This window comes from Falco cherrug, chromosome 13, assembly GCF_023634085.1.
Source record: "Falco cherrug isolate bFalChe1 chromosome 13, bFalChe1.pri, whole genome shotgun sequence".
Taxonomy (NCBI): Eukaryota; Metazoa; Chordata; class Aves; order Falconiformes; family Falconidae; genus Falco; species Falco cherrug.
This window is the reverse complement of record NC_073709.1, coordinates 3,677,861-3,685,156: the sequence shown is the minus strand read 5'-3', so window position 1 is coordinate 3,685,156 and position 7,296 is coordinate 3,677,861.

Here is a 7,296-nt window from a genome sequence, read left to right as displayed (position 1 = left end):
TAATGCTTTCCGACAAAATACCATTTCTTCAATCTATTCTCACAATTCAGTTTTCCAGTTGTCTCATGTTAAAGAGTTATAACATCATGCTTTTGGGCAAGAACTGAGGGACTAGGTGAGAAGTTATATTAATTAAAAAGAAAAGCAACAGCAGGCTCTCTCCTGGTGAGGACATTGATCTGGGAAGAGACTGCTGTGCACACAGTGAACTCTGGCTCATGCTCCAGCCAGTAAAGAGGACAGGTGTTTTCCTGCTTTTCCTGACAGCTGATAGAGTAGCCATGTTGCTAGTGCTTACAATTTTATGAGGAACTGTAAGATATTCGACATTTTTTCTGAGGACCCTGCTACTGAAATCAATTGATTGCGTAAGATATCAGATCTCTTTACAGGTCATGCTGTTCTACCCATCAAAGAGAAAGTAATTTTATTTTCTTTTTTTAGCTGTTGAAAAATGCTTTAAAATGTGTTCAAGACCTCTAAAAGCTCAAAATCTGAAAGGCAAAAATAAAAGGTTCACCTGCCTTCCTTTCTTCTTCAACTTCATAAGATTTAAGTCCATCTCCTTTTCAGGAAGATGTAGTTTGAGGCATTTGGAACTTCGAGGCTAGCAACAGCAGCAGTGAAAGGAGTGAGTGGTCCAAGTGAAGAGGAGGACATCCAGCTCACATAAAGTTCTCTTCTCTTCTGATTACAAACAGGAATCAACAGAACTGCACAGAGCCAGGGAGAAATCCACTAGTCTACGCTGCAAAACACCTGGTGTTATCTGGCCACTTTGGCTTTTGGACATGAGATCTTCACACCCACATCCAAAGTGAAAAACAAAACAGAATCCACCACAGATGAAACTCTTGTTAGGAGAGTGGACATGGAAATCCAATCAGCTCTCTCCTTCTCAGATGAACCCCTCAGGTCATGGTTGAAGCACAGTAACATATGACGGTGAGAAGCCTGCAAAGCCAGTCCTACAGCTGCATCTGCACTATGCATAAACAGAGAGCTTCAGTTCCTGGTTCTGTACTTAGTATTTTCCATAGGGTACTGATTTCATTTTAAAATGAGTTTCACATAACTAGTACATTTTGTGCAAAACTGGTTAACTCTACACCCTCAAAATATCATGCGCTTTCCAGCAAATAAATCCCAGACCTTGACATCTAAAGAATGCTTGGCAGATCCAACAAGATGCACAGCCAAGCTGGATGTCAAAGGTATTTGTTAGGTTTCCCGTCAGCCAAGAATATTAACACCTTGCCCATACTTAAAAGGAGTAAGATTTTTTCTGGTGCTGGAGACAGTGCATGAAGAAATTATTATAATAAAGATTTGATGTGTTCTGCAAAATGTTTGTGTGCTTGGTTGGCTTTGAACACGTGTCACAGAGAAAACTCTCCAAGATCTGCAAATATGAATTCAGTGCTGGCTGGACTTGATAACCTCATCCAATTTCTTAGGACATTATCTTTTTCATGTGCACACATAGATGGAATTATCTGGAATCCAAAACAGCTAAAAGGGAGAGAAATTCTCTCAGGTGACAGGCTGCCATATCTCAGATGTTTTTCACTGCATCTCTCTTCGAAAAACCGCCATCGACAAAAAACAAAACAGAGTCTGGCTTTCCAGTGCCTTGAATTCAGAGAAAAACAGGAGTGGAAGGGATCCCTGAGGACTGCTCAGCCCATCTCCCAGCCCTAGTGCACAGTCAGACCTGTGTTTGGATTGTTATTTTGACAGGCTTTCAGTCACAGCCTCCACAATGTTCCCTTCCTTCTCTATGCACCTCCTCAGCTATTCTAATTCTAAAAGTTTGCCCTAAAATCCAGCCCAAATGGTGGCACATCCTAAAGCAGGATGGTGGGATTTTCATGGAGTACTGACATCCTCAGATTTTTATTGGCATGACTTCATCACAGACAATGGAGCAGTTTTGCACCAGCTAAGGGCCTCACCAACAGCCGATGGCATCAGTGAACAAGCCACGGGCAAGCAGGCCTGTGCAAGTGTCCTGGTCCTGGCTGGGATAGAGTTAATTCTCTTCCTAGTTGCTGGCTGGGGCTAAACCACCACAGCAGAAAAGAATCAGCTTTTGCAGAAATCAGGGCACCTTGTCATGTAAGTTCAGTAGAGATCTCTTAAAATCCAGACTAGATTTTGCTGGATTTTTACACACCCCCCCCCCCCCCCCCGTTTACCGTGGGTGCAGCGAGGGAGCAGCATACGTTGGCTGCAAGAGCTGGGAGGAGCAGAGCCCTCCATGCCAGAAGATAGCAGAGGCCACAGGATCTGGCCCCAGCCCACTGGCCTGCTTCCCATTCCTCAGGGCCAACAGGTCTCCACCCAACACCCAGCCCAAGCTGTGGACTTCCCACCTCTTCCAAAACACCAGCAGGCCCTGTTTTTTGTGCTGGAGCCCCAGACGATACAGTAGGCTGGCAGGCATGCACCTTCACCTTCTCCCATCTGCACTCCCTCTTCCCTGCTGCTCCAGCCACAGGAGGGTGGATGGCAGAGGCAGGCAGGGAGCTGGCCTGCCGGCACCGGGTCACCTGCCTGCACCCTGGGCTGCTGGCTCCTGGCACCCCCAGCGCAGGAACTGCCTGCCTCCCCCAGAGATGGCTGCTGGGGATGGGGAGGGTTGTCCCCTCCTAGGAACAGCTTGCTCCCAAAGCAGGACGGATGGGAGGGAGCGAGGAGAGAACTGGGTGCAGTAGGGGGAAACAGAGGAGAAACAGAGGGGAGATCCTCCTGCCAAATGCATTTGCGGTCTTTATAAACATGAGAAATATCCCTCCCACCATTGACTTAGGCAGAACGAGTTAGAAATCCACACTAGGACAGGGATAACCTACCTGGTACCAGATCACAGCAGTAAGGAGCTCTATCTACAAGGCAGTTTGGCATTGACAGGACATTATAGGCCAGATTCTGTTCTTATTTTCCACATCTTTAACTACACCATGACAGCCAAAAGCAGAACTGTGCCATCCGGACACAAAAGGCCTTGCAACTGCCTCAAGAGGTGCTGATCCCTCAGCAGCCAGCACTGTAAATGGTACAGGCTCAGCTGGCAATTGCAGATTCTGCCTACAAGCTCTCCAGCTGCCCCCTGGCCTGTGCATGAGCCCCACATTTACCTTCAAAAAAAGATCCATGTGGAAGCACTGCACAGTGTGGTGAAACACTTGCACGATACCTGCTGTGACACCACCACTCAGAGCCCACAGGCCAGCCACTCCCTCTGCAGTAGATTTTTCCAGTGGTTTCCTAAATTGTTTTTAAACTATTTCATTGATTCAGGCGTATTGCAAAGCTCCAATATAACGGTCAGGTTTGGAAAAAAACCCAAGAGATTCCCTTCTTTCCCACCAGCCTTCCCTATTCTGCTCCCTGTTCCTTTGTCACACCATTGGTGTGGTGCAGGAGAACTTCTTCATCACGAGGGACAAGCACATGCCTGAAGGTCAGGGTCAGCTTCCTCTTCGCAGCCAATTCACACAGGGAAGCCTGGAAATGGGACCAAGCAGGCTCAGAACCAAAAGCATCTTCTAGCACAGTCTGGTCCCTGCTGACCTTGGAACTCCAGGGGAGATTTGGGCCCTACCCAAATGACCCCTCCTCTGGCTTTTCCTGCGATGCTCACACTGCCAGGCCACGCCTGTGCATCAGATAGGAGCCAACACAACTGAGTCAGCTGCCACCAAGCCAGTAAATGTTTTTTTGCTCCTTTCTGCAGCTCCACAGGCACATGGAAACCTGACTGTAAAAGGAACAGCACTAAAGTAGTGGTCAAGCACACCTCACATAGAAGTGCCAGAACTTAAGGAACAGAGACTTCACAACTAGGAATATGAGTGCCCCCTCTTACCTAAGTCACAGTGTCCCCCCATCATCATTTCCTTCACCAGCAATAAATTCTGGGTAAAACAGATTACATCTTGGTTAGGTTTATCTTCCTAGGAGACTCAGTGGTTCCAAGGAGAAGAGGATTCATTATTCATTCATTATGTACCCTATTACATTGTTGCGGTAATTACTTACCCTCCTTGTTGAAAACAAAAAAACCTGCGGAACAAACAAAAAATACCAAACCACTCCTCTGACTTCAATTTAACTTTTCAGCATCCTCTCCCACCTCCACAGATTACGAGCTGCTTGCACAATTTTAATTCAGCATTCTTTGTATTATGGACTATTACACACTGTTTTTTCCGTTGGCCCCAGCCTTCTGTCTCCAGGAAAAGTGGTCCCCAATAGCAACAAGTAGATACTCTGTTTTCTCCTCATTTTTCTACAAGTTACTTGATGCCTGCCTTTTGCATTTCTTATTTCTTTGCCTTTTTTTTTTTGTTCGTTGGTTTGGGTTTTTTTTTTTCCCTGTTGCTCACAATGAAGATACCCTGCTGCATCCTAGCCATCACAATCAATCCCCAGTTTTTGGTTTCCAATCTCTACCTGTTTATCTAGTCAGACTCGGGCTCCATGAAACCTCTCAGTTTCATTCACGATGATCTACCAAATTCCATTCTGCCAGACCTTGCTCTGATAGATCTTCAAAAGGTCCGTCTCCTCACTCCTCCATTACAGTCAGACTGCCTTGCCTGGCTACTTGCCATCCTTCAGGAACATTAGATATCTGAGAGCAGCCTGTGCAGCAGCAGCAGGAGGTTAGAAAATGCCTCAGTTTGGCATCCAAGCTGCTCGTCATTGCTGGATCAGGCCATTCCCAGCTCAGTGCTCAAGCAGTCTTGCAGTTCTCACTCAGTGAGTCATCCAAGGCCTGTTTCACCACACACCATCCATACCTTGAACTGTATCCAGGACAGCACATATCCAAGCACCTCCCCTACATCAGTGAATCAATGGCAGCTGTGAGTACTCACAGGCACAACGCTCAGTGGTATCCCAGGAAAAGCTTTCAGTAGCAGCAACTGCAGCGCTGGAAGACTGCTGTGCATTGCCTTCTAGCTGAGCCTCCGGCAGGAGAGGGAGTTACCCACTGCCGAGGGCTGCAGAGGTACTTCCTGATGACACAGCAGCACCAAGATTCAGGAACATGCAGTTTCCTTCGTGGAAAACATTTCAATGGTTTTTAGATGCTCCTTCCCTTGGTTGTCCTCAACCTAATTCCTCTCCTGCCTTTCTCTGTCCCAATCCCAGATTCTTCCCTCTGCCCACCTCTGGTGCTGGATTTTACCCCTCCTGAAAAACCAGTACTGGCCCCAAACCCCAGCTCTGCACCCATCTGTGCCACATCTTGGTCCCTTACCTACTCCTCTGATTAGGCCACCTTCCCTCCTTATTTCCATCTCCCAACTAAGATCAGTTGCTTTCTCTTTTCACTTCCTGCAGCTGATGTAGCAGCTGGGGAATCAGTAAGAGAACAGGAAACAGTGTTCCCCTGCACTTTATAACTCACAGCTTTTGACCATCAGTAGGAGGAAGAATTGCCATGATGGTCTGCTCAGAGGTGGGCCTGTGCCAGGTCATGCTCAGTGCCAACAAACTCTCCCCTGATTTTAGCTGACAAACTCTAACGAGCCTCTCCCTGGTAGATGGCGTTACAAGTTTTCTGAGGTTTTCTGATGACTAAATTTGGGCTACTTACACAGAAGCTGCAAACCACACATCTGTGGTAACTGCCTTCCTAAACAGCAAAGTCAATAAAGTTTAACCGATCTACTACAAAAAAAAAAAAAAAAAAAAATCATATAACATGGGATACACTTGTGACAAAGAGCTGAAGAGCTTTAGTTGAAAGTTTAAAAACCACAGCAAAAGCAAGTTCAATGTGAGCCTGACACACAGGGCAAAATACTTCAGTATGAAGAGTTCAAATTGACATTTACAAGCTACTGAAAACAGGGAATCGGAAGTCTCTCAGACAAAGTTTCTGTGTCATTTATTGGCACAGCCACCTGAACTTTCTGTAACATGTTTTCTTAGCAACTGAAGCTTTTGGGAGATGTCAGTGTGATAAGATAGCATGTTTGAGTTTTTTTGAGATGCTTTACCAGTTACATTTTTTGGTGAAAACACAAAACCTGTTCCAACCCTTCAGATCTCTGCTCTGCTGCAGCCATTCACACTTAGGCATCACCTCAAAGAATTACAGGCAATTAATTCCACCAGATGCTCTCCTCTCTTGCAGCTCTGTTTAGGAAATGCTCAGCCATGGTAAGCTCTTTTGGCTGTTTTTCCACTGCTCAAAGCCAGGCCCTGTGACTTTCACATCCAACTGCTCTTTTGCCCACCTCCAGTGATACTAGAAAGGGTCTTCCTTAAACCCAAATGTCCTGCCTTCTGTTTTCTGAAAAGAACTACTGTAAACTGATTGCTAAGCCTGAAAGTCTGTCACTGACATTTCCTAGGACAAGAACATTTATTTATTTTCTCTTGAGACACGCAGCTCAGCTGTGCAAACAATGAACACTTCTGAGCAAGCTAATAAGCCTGCAATTAATATCCAAGAATTGTCTAATGGAGAAGACAGTTATTCCTACAGCCATAAGAGAAAGAAATGTATGTATATGATATTTAACCCACGAGCAGCCAGCTGAGCGAAAAACTACAGTTATTGCAAGAAACAACAAGGGTGGTGGAAAAATGGCCTAGCAATGTAAAGCAGGCCTTTTGCTCATAATTTAGAGGTGGAACAGTGCATGGGCTCCAGCAATGCGAATGTCCTCTGTGGATATGGATCTATCTATGACTTGTTCTAGCCCTGTATGTTGCTCTCTTGGAACCCAAAGCTCTGAGATCCTATACCCTCCACTTAGGTTTAGGCACAATAAATCACACTGTCACAGTCACGCACCAAACACTGAGGAAATGGTTAAGAGATCTCCACACCCTGTTTTCTCCATCCCTTTCCTGACTGCTTGGAGCCTCCCAAATCCCTCTTTAGTCCCACCAAAGTAATTGCAGTAAGATGTCCTGTCATTGCATAGAAATACTGCATTTGCATGTTCTGCTTCTGCAGCGCTTCCGCACCGACTTCCAGAGGGAGTCCCACAGCAGCGCACAGTTGCTCGCAGGCTCTGCAGCGTTTTTCAGCGGTGAAGTGACCTCTTACTCATCAGAACTAGTAACACTGGCTTATAGGCTTTGAAGGTTATGGATGTTGATATGAATATACAGCTCCTTTGAGACTGGTAAAGGCCTAGCCAAATGTTGAAAATTAATTTGTCTAAAATTAGCAGTAAGCCCTAGTAACCAATTTATCATCTTAATTTTATAAAGTTAACGTTTTTAACCCCCACTCCTTGCATGGGAATCTCTGCTCATTACTAA